We start from the raw sequence: 13,357 nt of genomic DNA, 5'->3' as shown, positions 1-13,357 counted from the left end.
TTGGTCTTTTTTCCCTCTTCTTTCTTTCTTTCTTTCTTTCTTTCTTTCTTTCTTTCTTTCTTTCTTTCTTTCTTTCTTTCTTTCTTTCTTTCTTTCTTTCTTTCTTTCTTTCTTTCTTTCTTTCTTTCTTTCTTTCTCTTTCTTTCTTTCTTTCTTTCTTTCTTTTCTTTTCTTCCTTTCTTCCTCCCTTCCTCCCTCCCTCCCTCCCTCCCTCCCTTCCTTCCTTCCTTCCTTCCTTCCTTCCTTCCTTCCTTCCTTCCTTCCTTCCTTCCTTCCTTCCTTCCTTCCTTCCTTCCTTCCTTCCTTCCTTCCTTCCTTCCTTCCTTCCTTCCTTCCTTCCTTCCTTCCTTCTTTCCTTCTTTCAGGCAAGGGGCCAAGAATTTCTAGGAAAAAATCTAGTTTTGAATGTCTAGGGCTTAGCTCCTGACCATCTCTAAATTGCAGGGGCTGACTTGGATTTACACTCGAGTTCTGCATGCTCTGAATGATAATGGCTTTTCTTTCTCCCCCTGTCCTCTTTACTTTATTCCTCTCACCCACCCCTCCGCTCTGCTGTTGCCTAGCATCTGTCACAGTTGCTCAACTAATCTAATTAACTGGCACTCAGCTATTAAATATTGCAACTAACAGTGTGAAGACTCCATCATTCTCAGCTTGGGTCATGAGGCCACGCCTCAGGAGCCATCCTGAGCTGAAAAATTAATTTTCTCAATGAGCTGGTGGCTGCTGCCATCTCAGAATGCTGAAACCTCAGTGCCAGCAAAAGCAATCTCACTTATGCTGGGATTGCTTCTAAATGGAAGCTGATTTTTCAACTATTAAATCAAACCCAACAAAGCTTTTGAGTCCCTTAAAGGGATAGGCACACAGTGTGGGGAGAGATGGACCAGGACTCCAAATCTGAGATTGGCCTTGTTAAATATAGGGAAGTTCATTTCATAAAAACTTGAGCAGAGTAGTAACAGTTTCGTTTTTTTTTTCCCCTTAATTTTCCCCCAGTTATTTTGAGTTTTTCCTCTTTTCTTTTGCTCTTTGGTATAAAGCCTGGAGATAAAATGACCAGCCTCATTTCTTGGTCCCCTAGGGATTGAGCTACAAAAAAAGATATTGACTTCTCTTAACATTTTTTCAAAGGTAATACTCTGAGGGTTACTTAGAAACCTTGGAGGGAAGTGGGGCAAGGGAAGAACTATTTGCCAATTGTATTTGAAGGCTTTTTGGCAGCAAAATGGAGACTCCAAGCTGCTGGAGTAAAAGTGATTGGCAGAGCCATGTCTGAACATGACTGTACATAGGAGCCACCTTGGCTACTGGGCTAGTGTGACCAGTTTCTTGTGATGGCAGTGGTGTGTGTGTGTGTGTGTGTGTGTGTGTGTGTGTGTGTGTGTGTGTGTGTGTGTGTCTCCTCTCTCTCTCTTTCCTGTCTTTCTCCCTCCTCCACTCCTCAGAGAGGCCATTTGTGAAGACTAATAAAAGGGCTGAGTGGACCCTTCGCTCAGTCTGAAAAATATGCCTTTACTATTCATTTTTTGGCCTATTCTGGCTTTAGACTGAATAAAGGAGAGCAAAGAGAAGTGGCCTTATTTAGGATGATTTATTCTGCTTTGTACAAAAGGGAAGTGGGATACAGGTTCTGAAAAAATCCATAGAATACTTGAGCTGAAAAGGTCCAGACACACACTCACTTTTTTCTCTCCCCTCTTCCCCCTCTCCTCCCCTCCCCTTCTTTCCCTTCTCTTCTCTCTTCCCTCTTCGTCTCTCTTCTCCTCCTTTCCCTCCCTCCCTCCCCCCCCCCGTCTGTGTGTGCATGCATGTGTCTCTCTCTTTCTCTTTGTCTCTCTATGTGTTTGTGTGTGTGTGTGTGTCTGTCTGTCTGTCTGTCTGTCTCATTGAACGGAAATCCTACTTTAATCAACAAGCATAGATCATCTGCTTTTGACCCTTTCCAATATTTTTGTGTCTTCTCATCCTGCAGAGACTCAAATTTGGGTTGTCCATCTTTTATTCCCCCATCCTTCTCCTTGCATTATAAATCTGCCTTCTTTTCTGTTCCCTTACACACCAGGTGATCATTAGTAATGTGCTGCATCCTATACTTTCTCTCCAATGGTGGCCACTTAGATTCATATAATTCTGATTCTTCCAAGGGACTGGTTTCTGATGATTTGTATCAACAACTATTTCTCTCTCAGGAACACCTTCCAATGGTTCTGTCATAGAATTCCAGAATATCAGAAATGGAAATGATTTTAGAATCATCTAGTCCAAGCTGTGCCTGAGTAGAAAACCCCTATGTCATCATTAGAAGAATGTTTTTATGGACTGCTGCAGTATCTCCTGAGTTTGTAATCATACAGTTTCCCAAACATAAACTATTCTAATCTTTCCCTAATGAAGGATGGATTAAACACTGGAAAGTATAGAACAGAAATACTGAATGAGTTCAAGTTACCTACTCTGAGCAAACTGCAGGATATTGAAATTGCTGGCATAAGAGCAGTCCTCAACCATAAGACTAATTTTTGAGCAGTTATGGAGAATGGAAAAAGTGTCATAGAATGGTAGATGAACAATTTTTGTCTTGATTTTCAAAGTAGGACAGAAAGTGAATTCTTCAAATACATGTTGCTGAGCTTGGTTTCAATTCCTGGCAAAATACTAGAATTTTTATTAAAGGACATGACTTATAAGCATTTTGAAAATGAAGCAACAATTACTAAGGCCAGCAAGGGGTCATCAGAAACAAGTCACTTCAGGCTAGCTTTATTTGCATTTTTTGACAGTTATTGGAGTGATAGATAAAAGGAATTTTGCAACCAAGAATTGTTCAAGAGGGCATTTGGGCAGATCTGTCATAATAGCCATGTGGATAAGATGACTGAATTACAATAGGATGATAATAGTTGGACCAACAAAAGTGCTAATTAATGATTAAATATTATCAAATAGCTGGAGGAATATCTGTACTAGGTTGCCACAAGAGAATGCATACTTGGTTCCATTATGTTAAATGTGACTTTGATAACACATAAATGGTGTGCTTCTCAAAGCACAAAGCTGAGAAAAACATCCAACATGATAGATATTAGATTTGGGGTTTGAAATGATTATTACAGGCCACATGAGAAGTGTGAAATTTGTGATACTCTCAAAACTCCCAAGTGAAGTCAAACCATATTAAACTGTAAATTATAAAAATAGAAACAATATAAAGTTAGTTTTTGGTTTTCTAAATCAATGTGTGGCCACACAGGGATCCATTTCTATTTGAGTTTGACCCCACTGGGCTAGATGATGGATCGTCTCTACTTGGGTGGGATTCCATAAGACTAAATTTAAATCTTGAACTTGGTTTCAAGGAATCAACTGCAGTTACAGGATGATGGAAACAAGGGTTTTAAAAAACCAAGGCTTGTAGAGGATTCTCAATGTGCCAGTATTGTGACAAAGAAGAACAAAAAATTGGCCCTATCTGAGGCTGCTGAGCAGAAATATTACTTCCAACACAAAGGCAGCAACAAGACAATCTGGAATAATGTATTGAATTTTTGGGAGTTTTATTTTAGGAAGCCTATTGACAAATTGAAAAGTATCTAGAGGATGATGAGCAGAATGATAAGGGAATTAGAAACCATGTAATACTGGGATCAACAGAAGGACCTGGGAATACTTTGCCTGTGGAACACTACTTAAGGGGGACATGAAAGATAATTGCTTTCAAGTTGCTTGATTTGGCTCCAGAGAGCAAGACTGGAAATTGCAGAGAGGAAGACTTGTGCTAAGGAAAAACTCCCTAATGCTTATTTATAGTTGTCTAAAAGGGAAATGGACTACCTACAGGAATAGAATTCCCCCAGTACTGGAGATGATTAAAAGATGACTCTTTTTGAGACTGAATGTTATGTAGGGAGATGGTGTTGCACTTGATAACCTCAGAAATCACTCCTAATTTGGATAATCTATGATTCAATGTCAAAACTGTAGGAAGGACCCTTTTGGGAAAGAGATCAGAAAAATCCTGATGCTGGGGCTTCATATAGGAAGAGATGGATAAGTGAATGGAAGAAAATTTCTAGAAAAAAAATAATGAAGCATAATGTTTGGAAAAGTTCAAAGGAATTCAGATCAGGAATGTTTTGTGAAGAGGAAGAAAGGTGGCAAGGAGGTAATAAGTAAACAATGAAAGAAAATCTGAGTAAATTGTGCTTCTCAGATCCTTGATGAAAATTCAAGATACACTTTGATTAGTTGTTTCCAATCCCCTTCCCAATAATTCATATCTCTTGACACGATCCACTTGTTCCTTTCTTTCAAGACATCAATTCCTTTTCAGAACAGAATTTGTCGTTGCAGGGAGGAAAATTTAGTACACTGTAAGTTGGGCAGGAACTCTCAGCCTTCGGCTACTTAAGAGTGAAATGCATCTCCTCACAGCCTCCTCAGGGTTGGCTAGTGTGCTTGAGTAGGCGCTTGTCACCCAAAAGTAATAAAGGAATGGTGACTGGCTCTCTTGGCTGGTGTACAAGTCTAGGTTTCTTCTTCTGGGGTTACTGACAAAGTAATTACAACTAAAAACATTTCTTCTTATTCTCTTTTTGCTTGCCTTCATCTGCTCTCTTTCTCTTACCATGTCTTGAAAGGAAGTCACAGCTCTTCTGTTTTCTCAACTGCTTTTTTTTTTTTTTTTTTTTCTTCTGTGTGAGAGTGAGGTCATATGTTAGTATTTAGGAAGTTTTCTTAGCTAGAGTATTCACCACATGCATGGTCACTAGAGGCTCCTGATGGCTGGGTTCCAAATTCCAACTTAACCTTCAGATGGACTGAATTAGTTGTTTATTAGGATTCTCCCACAAGGCATTTGGTTGCTACCTCCTAATGAATGGCTAGTAAAGTCTATCCCACTTTCAAAGAGACTATCAAAGTGAAGTGTATCACTTAATCTCTGATTTGAGAGAAAATAGCCAGTGGTCTCTTTGAGGATGGCCTTTTTTTTTCTGTTGTCTTTATATCTCCAGTGAATTTTGTTTGTTTATTTGGTTTCAATTTCTGATTTCATCCACGTGAGGAACTCCCTTTACCAATGTGGATTGGGCTAGCTTACAGTAGGGACTTAAAAATACTTATGGCAATTAATTTTACTGACTTTTATTTGGGAAAGAAAAACTTTCCAAGAGCCTATTCAAAGGTCCTGGGTGTGGTAAGAAAGGGGGTTTTAAACTTTCAAGTTAAACATTTATTAAGCATCTGGCTTAAGACAATAGAAATTCAAAGCTGGAAAAAAAAAGAATTGGTTCCTGTTTTTGAAAGACTTACTATATAATTGAAAAATAAGGTAGTCACCCAGTAGTTTAGAAAATAAATGGACAACTATGTGGAACTATGGATAGAGCACTGGGCAAGTCAGTAAGACTTGAGTTCAAATCCTACCTCAGATACTTAACAGCCATGTAACCATGGACAAATCACTTAAGCTCCTTAATTCCCAGTTGCCTTGTCTGTAAAATGAGGTGGGTAAATTGGGTGGCTTCTAAGATTCCTTTCATTCCTAAATGTACAATCCTAAAAAAGTATTAGAGATCAAAGAGAAAGGAAGGAATGACTTCCTGCCTCACGAAGGGAGAGCATAGAATCAAGCCTGGAAGTATGGAAGTAAAAGATGAGGAATAAAGTTTCCTATCAGAGAAGACTTTTGAGCTGGGTCATGAAGGAAACATGATTATGAGAGATGGAGGTGAGAAACTGAAGTTTAGATATGGGGAAATTGCAAGTACAAAGGCATGGTGATGGGGGATGGAGTGATATGTGTGTGTGTGTAATAGCAAAAAAGCCATTGTGGTTGGACTCCACATTACGGAGATAGAAATAATGGCCAACCAAATGGTTGGGAAGGTAAATTGGGACCATGAGGTGAAGAACTTTTAAAGCCAACTAGAAAAGTTTACATTTTATTCTAGAGGCCATAGGGAGCCACAGCAGGGGAGTAACATTGCTCAACTTTCACTTTTGGAAGATATTTTGATAGCTTTGTATAGAACAGCCTGGAGAGTGCAGAGAGAAATGTGAAGCTGGAAGACTGGTAATAGGTCTGGGATTTATGATGAGCACCTGAACTAGAGCTCATAAGTAGAAAGAAGCAGTGGGTTGTGAAGATGTTGTGGAATACAACAGCAAACTCGAGCAACCAAGCCAAAACTCTCTTTACTTCTCTCCTGATTATCTCTATTATCTTGCATCTTCCCTGTAGAACTTTGAACAGGGATCATTTGGCTAAAGTGGGCTTAGTTTCTCTGGGGAGTGGACTGAAAAGTGTCTTTGCGATGTGAGATTTAAGGAGGTTTCTCTGACTTTCCTTCCCAGATGCTGTCATCATGCTTAGTCTCATCTCTTGGCTGCAGCCTGCACCATGTTGGAGGTACCCAGCCCTGTTCTCTCTCAGGAAGCCTTAGTACAACTACTCACGCTTTCCTCATCTGAACCCTCCAGCACACAGAAGACTGAAGTGGAATGCTCAAGAGCAGCACCCAAGATGGGGAAGAAACAGCAGCCTGCTGCCCTTCAGCCCACCGGATAATTAAAGCCTCTGGAGTTTTGAACAAGAAAAGAGAAGCTGCTTCCACAGAGAACTCTTGGGACCAAAGACCCTTTCGGCTACAGTTTGAGTTTGGTGAGGGGAGATGGAGGCCAAGGGAGAGTGTTGGGGGAGGGTAGTATTTCACATATGGCAAAGAACTAAGTATTTGCTTGTTTGTTTCACACAACACGCCTGCCCCACTACCCTTTGAGGATGATGGGGAAAGAGGTAGCAGCATCCTTGGTAGAGGGACAGGAGCGAGCCACTTGAGCCAGAAGAGGGTGGGGACCTCTGGAGGGTACATGGCCTCCAACACTTTGCACTAAGGTTTGCCATTTCCTTCTGAGCCGGAATTGCCAGCACAGCCTAATACTGGGTCCAGAACCTGCTAAATCAGGAATGTTATAAACCTCATTTCAAAGCTTGTAACTTGGATGAAGTGTTTCAGATGCGACACACACTGGGTCACCCAGAATGGGGGCGGTGATGGGGAGGGAATTTCTGAACTCTTGGTGGTGTTGGATTTCTGGCTGTCAGGCTCCTGAGAGCTGAGGGGGCAAAGGACTTTCAGGACTGAAAGAAGATAGGGGAAGAGCTGTGGCCAAGGAGGCAGCTAAGCTTGTTGAATGTGTCAGCCTTAGGATGGCATCATCCCAAGCCCCCAAGGAGAGACTTCCCAAGCCTCCATCCAAGCCACCTCCTACCCTCTGCCCCAAATCTCCCAGAATTGGGCTCTGCCAGGGTGGCTCCGAGACAGACGTAGGGCCTTCATGCTAACGTGAAAATGAGCCTCCCTGTGCTCTTTGCTGCCTGATTCCCTCCTACACACCCGCAGAAGAAGCAAATAAAAGGGTTATAGAGAGAATTGCCAGGCCTCCTAAGCCATTGATGTCCTCACTCCAGGCCCTCACTTCTGGCAGGAGCCACCATCTGATTCTTTCTTAGAAGTCAGTTCCAGCTCATGTCACTGTTTAACAAATCTGCTTTTAATGATGTTGAAGCTTTTCCAGACCCAGTGGCACTGATTTTAGGAAGAATTCTTCATTTTTACAAGGGACTCAGAAGCACACTGAATCCTATTGCATCCCCAAATTGTAGCTATGTAGTGAGACCATTGAGGGAACTGTGCCTGGCTTGTTAACCATCTGCTAGTGTGATGCTGACTCTATTAGTCTGGCCCAAATGACAATGCAGTAACTTTAGAGAACATTGCCTTTATTCCCCCAGCCCTCCTGCCAGCCTCATCTGGTAGTTTCTCTCTTTGCAAAGTAGGATTGCTAGTCAGGATAGCTTAGCCATTGAGTTTGCGTTTTTGCCCCTTACTGGGGAAACAGCAGGTTAGGTGAATCATGGGTTCCTTTTGCTACAGAACTTTTCTGGGTTGCATAATGTTCTCCATCACTAATTAGCTTTGTAGAAGGAAGGGGTGAGCCCATCACCTCTATGAGTCAACTTAGATTTCGAAGAATTGTATTGCCAGAGATCCAACAGACCTCTCCACAGTCCCACAGGAAACAGTGGAACCTATACTATTGGTTACATAATGGAGAAGCATCTAGCTAATATCCTGAGGGGGGGGGTGGGTCAGATTTTATTCTGGCCCAAGGGTAAAAAAGTGACCTGGACAAACATTGCAAGATGACTTCCTGCCCATGACTTTTGACAAGTATGGGTTGGTTTGAGTCTGCCTCCACAGTTCCTTTTGACTTCCTTATTGCTGGTTAGCTGACAAGAGCATACAGACTCCTCATACACAGCCTTTGTGCACAAAAGACAATTCTGTTGGTTTACTGAAAATTGTGTAGCTTTTTACCCAGTTTTCTAACAATAAAAAATATTAGGAAATGATGTGTTTTTTGGGGGGTGATGAGGGGAAATGAATGTGTGGCAATAAATTTTGTTTACTGTACTGGGAATGTGCATGTGTATTGGGAGAGGGGATATTGAGAATAAGGGGGCAAATCCATCTGCTCCAAAGGACTGCAGCATCCCGACAGTCCCACTATGAGCCTTATTCCCTTGCTTTCAGGACTATCTGTAGCATTCTGCAAACAGAGAAACCAAGTCATCAGACCCTATTTGTTTGCTAATACTAAAATTCTGGAAACAACAGAAAAAGAAAATCAAAAATCAAATCTGCAAGCCTGACTAAACCTCTTCTATCTTCCCCAAGGGTATTTGTGGGGACTTCTTGTAAGCCACAACAGCCTCACCTTGAGGTTTCCTCTCCAGCAGTTCCTATATTCCCTGGTGGTTTCCTCTATAACAATTTGTCCTTTCTCCAGAGGGTGTGAACAAAAACATCTTCCTTTCTTGATAAGAGTTTCATGAGAGTCTAAGAACTCAAAAGATATGACCAAGTGGGATTTATACCAGGAATGCAGGACTGGTTCAATATCAGGATATCTTACCATAATTGGCCAAATCATATGATAATCTCAATAAATTCAGAAAAAGCTTTCAACAAAATACAGTACCCATTCCTATTAAAAACACTGGAGAACATAGAGATAAATGGAGCTTTCCTTAAAATAATAAGCAAGCATTATTTGTAATGGAGATAAGTTGGACACATTCCCAATAAGATCAGGGGTGAAACAAGGATGCCTATTATCATCACTATTATTCAACCTTGTACTAGAAATATTGGCTTTAGCAATAAGAAAAAAGAAAGGTTTTAGAATAGGCAATGAAGAATAGGCATCTTTGCAGATGATATGATGATATACTCAGAAAATCCTAGAAAATCATCCAAAAACCTACTGAAAACAATTGACAACTTTAGCAAAGTTGCAGGATATAAAATTCATTCATGCAAATCATCAGCATTTCTACATATTACTAACAAAGCCCATATAAAATACTATAGACAAAATAAAATACTTGGGGGTCTACCTGCCAAAACAAACCCAAGAACTATATGAACACAATTGTAAAACACTTCTCACACAAATTAAATCAGATCTGAGCAATTGGAAAAATAGCATTTGTTCATGGCTAGGGCAAGTTAATATAATAAAAATAATTCTTCCTAAATTGGTCCACTTGTTCAGTGCCATACCAGTCAAACTGCCAAAACATTATTTTATAGAACTAGAAATAACAAAATTCATCTGCAGGAACAAAAGGTCAAAAATATTGAGGGAATTAATGAAAAAAAAAATACAAAGGATGGAGGCTTGGCAGTACCAAACCTAAAACTATATTACAAGGCAGCAGTAATCAAAACCATTTGGTGTTGGCTACAAAAGAGTGGTGGGTCAATGAAGTAGATTAGATACACACAACACAATAATCAAGGCCTATAGCAATAGAGTATTTGATAAACCTTCAAACTCCAGCTATTGGAATAAAAACTTACTACTTGACAAAAATTACTGGGAAAACTTGAAAATATGTCAGAAATTCAGCTTAGACCTATATCTCATACCCCATACCAAAACAAGGTCAAAATGGATATATGATTTAATTCATAAAGAGTGATACCATAAATTAGGAAAACAAGGAATAATTTACTTATTAGATCTTTGGAGAAGGGAGGAATCCTTGATCAAAAAAGAACTAGAAGACGTTATGAAAGGCGAAACGGACAACTTTGATTCCATTAAATTAAAAAGGTTTTACACAAACAAAACTAGATTAAAAGGGAAGTATAAAGCTGTGGGAACAATCTTACAGCCAGTATTTCTGATAAAGGCCTCATTTCTAAAATATATAAAGAACTGTGTCAAATTTATAAGAATACAAGTCATTCCCTGTTAGGATTGCTAAGTGAGAACTGAGGCTATCTGGATAGTGACAAGGTGAGAATCCAGGTTCCAGACATGTCCTTGCTATGGATTTCCAATCATTCGGGGTTAGGACTTCATAAGACAAACCATCTAGTAACATTTTGACATAAGCTGATGTAGCCCCATAAAGGGTACAACCTTTTTTCAAATCCTTAATTTTATTCAAATCTAAAGGTGCATATCTTCTCCTTTTTTTACCTACAGAGTCAGTATTTTCAATCACAGGATATGCATGTATAAAATCACTTATATCCTGTCCTTCTCTCTTAGCTTTAACCAATGCTTTTTCTAATCTTGTCATAGGCTTAGGCTTCTTCACAGGCAATTCTGTTTGTGTTTCTGCCTCTTCCCCTCTTTCTTCCTCCATCTCTGAAGGTGGGGTTGATGTGGGCCTGTCAATAATCTGTTCTCTAGGCAGGGTTGAAGCTTCTTCAAGAGAATCATACCATAATTCCTCATTTAAATCCTCTTGCTCTAGGGAAAGATCTTGATCTTTCCTTTTTTCCTCACACTGATTCTCACCTTGTCACTATCCAGACAACCTCAGTTCTCACTTAGCAATCCTAACAATTCCCTAAATGACAAATTCTCAAGGATATGAAACAATTTCAGATGACAAAATTAAAGCCATTTATAGTTACATAAAAAAATGCTCTAAATCAATTAGAGAAATGCAAATTAAAACAACTCTGAGGTACCACCTCACACCTCTCTCACATTGGCTTTAGCCAATGTGATGCTAGGAAAAGAAAATAATAAATGTTGGAGGTGATGTGGTAAAACTGGGACATCAATGCAATTGTTGGTAGAGTTGTGAAATGATCCAACCATTCTTCAGAGCAACCTAGAATCATGCCTAAAGGGCTATAAAACTTTGCATACCCTTTGACCCAGCAATGCCATTACTGGGCCTATATCCCAAGGAAATCATAAAGGAAAAGGACTCACATGTGCAAAAATGTTTATAGCAACTTTTTTATGGTAGCAAAGAACTGGAAAAAGAATGGATACCCATCAATTGGGGAATAGCTGAACAAATTGTGCTATATGAAGGTAATGGAATATTATTGTTCTATAAAAAATGAACAAGCTGATTATAGAAAGGCCTGGAAAGATTTACATGAACTAATGTTGAGTTACACAAGCAGAATCAGGAACATATCGTACATAATATCAGCAAGAATGTATAATGATCAACTATAAAAGGCTTGGTTCTTCTCAGTAATTCAGTGATCTAAAGCAGTCCCACTAGACTTGAAATGTAATCAACACATACTATATTCACTTCTTTTTTAATGTTTTTTAATCTCGCCTGTGGTTTTTCCCTTTTGCTCTGAATTTTTCTCTCCCAACATGATTCATAAAGCAATGTGTATTAAAAATAAATAAACTTACAATAAAAAATAAAATCAAGAGCAGGGAGGATTGGACCCCCCATAGGATCCAAATGGGTCAGTATGGTTAGGGGAAAGAGCATGGGATTGGAAATTAGGAAGAGATACAGCATATAGTATGGCTTCTACTTTAACCTATAATCAAACATTTAATGAAGGACTGACTTTCTATAAGTGCTATGTCCTTGTCTTCCTACTTTCTTAGCTGCTATGTGCAAATATGAGCTGACAGTCTTTTCTGTCTTCCTTGACTTCCATGCACTTAAGGAGAAAGTCACACATGCCTAATGCCTAGGTTCACTCCAAATTTGTGCTAATATCAACTGGGGACATACCTGCTATGTGGTGATCTTTTTATTAATCTCTACCTGATTTCCTACCATATTCCCCATACTTTTAAGCCACTTGAACCCTCAAGATTCTGTTATCTATGCCATTCTGCTCTCTGCAAATGACTTGATTTACCTTATTGAGAAGACTGAAATTTCTGACTGTGAGCTTCCTTATTTCTTCATGATGCAAAATCTCCCCAGGTTTTCACTTCCCTTTTGGTTAAAAATATGAAGTGGTCTTTCTTGCCAAAGCTAATCCCTCTATTTGTATTTTGATTTAATTTCTTCCCAATTTCTCAGGAACCTTGCTCCATCCATCATCCCCTCTACCTTTCTCAGTGTCAATCCTTTCCCCCCCCATCAATAGTTCCTCCCCCACTGCCCACACAAATGTCCACCTGTCCCACTCTAAAAAAAATTCTCTAAACTCTCTTAAAAATGTTTCTAAATTTTTTTTTAATTTTATGGAATAAAGCAAGCATTTCCATAACATAGTATCTCCTCTTCAAGTTTTCTTCCTCTTCACTGCTACCTTTCCTGAAAGAATAGTTTGTGCTTACGGCCTCATTAACCCATTCACTCTTCAACCTCTGCAACCAGGCTGCCATAATCCATTATCCATTATTTTCATCTAAGCTAGCAATGACCTCTTATCTATCCATCATCATCCTGGATGCCATACCTACATTTCTTACTGCTTGCTAATTAAACATCCCCCTCTTTCCAGTGTATTTGTTTCTACTGGTGGCACCACTATACATCTGGATGGAAAATCTACGAATCATTTTTGACTTTTCGGTTTACTTCATCACTAGCATTCTATCCATTGCCAAGTCCTGCCTGGTCTTCCTCTACAATATTTTCATGTATCCTTTCTCTTTGCTCCAGTCACCAGTCTATTTCAGGTGCCGATACCCTCCTTCTCTGGACTATTGTAATAGCTGTTTAACTGGTTTCCCCACCCCTAGTCTTTCCCCTCTGCAATCCATTCTAACAGTTGCCAAAATGAATTTCTTAATGCACAAGTCTGACCATGCCCCTCCCCTACTCAAAACATTAATTTTCTGTTGTCTATTATAAAAATATAAAAGCTCTTCAGCCTGTCTATCCATAATCTGGTAGCCATCTACCATCCAATCTTATTTCACACTATTTCCCATCACATACTCCTATGTTTTAGTCAGATTGGACTGCCAAGTTTTTCCCAATCTTTCCCAACCCTCTCACATTTCTAATTTGAGTAATCTCCCTCTGGGCAAAAGATAGTCC

General features: G+C 39.6%; 1 protein-coding gene across 4 annotated transcripts in view; it reads left to right on the top strand.

Moving 5' to 3' along the window:
* Positions 1-8,480, top strand: part of KLHL25 (kelch like family member 25) — a 50,954-nt gene extending 42,474 nt beyond the window's left edge. For all 4 annotated transcript variants that reach the window (XM_074295102.1, XM_074295101.1, XM_074295100.1 and 1 more), the window contains one exon: positions 6,358-8,480. The gene's annotated coding sequence lies outside the window, so the exon portion shown is untranslated. The remainder of the gene's footprint in view (positions 1-6,357) is intronic.
* The last annotated feature ends 4,877 nt before the right edge of the window (positions 8,481-13,357 follow it).

Source organism: Sminthopsis crassicaudata, chromosome 2 (assembly GCF_048593235.1).
Source record: "Sminthopsis crassicaudata isolate SCR6 chromosome 2, ASM4859323v1, whole genome shotgun sequence".
NCBI lineage: Eukaryota > Metazoa > Chordata > Mammalia > Dasyuromorphia > Dasyuridae > Sminthopsis > Sminthopsis crassicaudata.
This window is presented reverse-complemented; position numbering and strand designations above follow the sequence as displayed.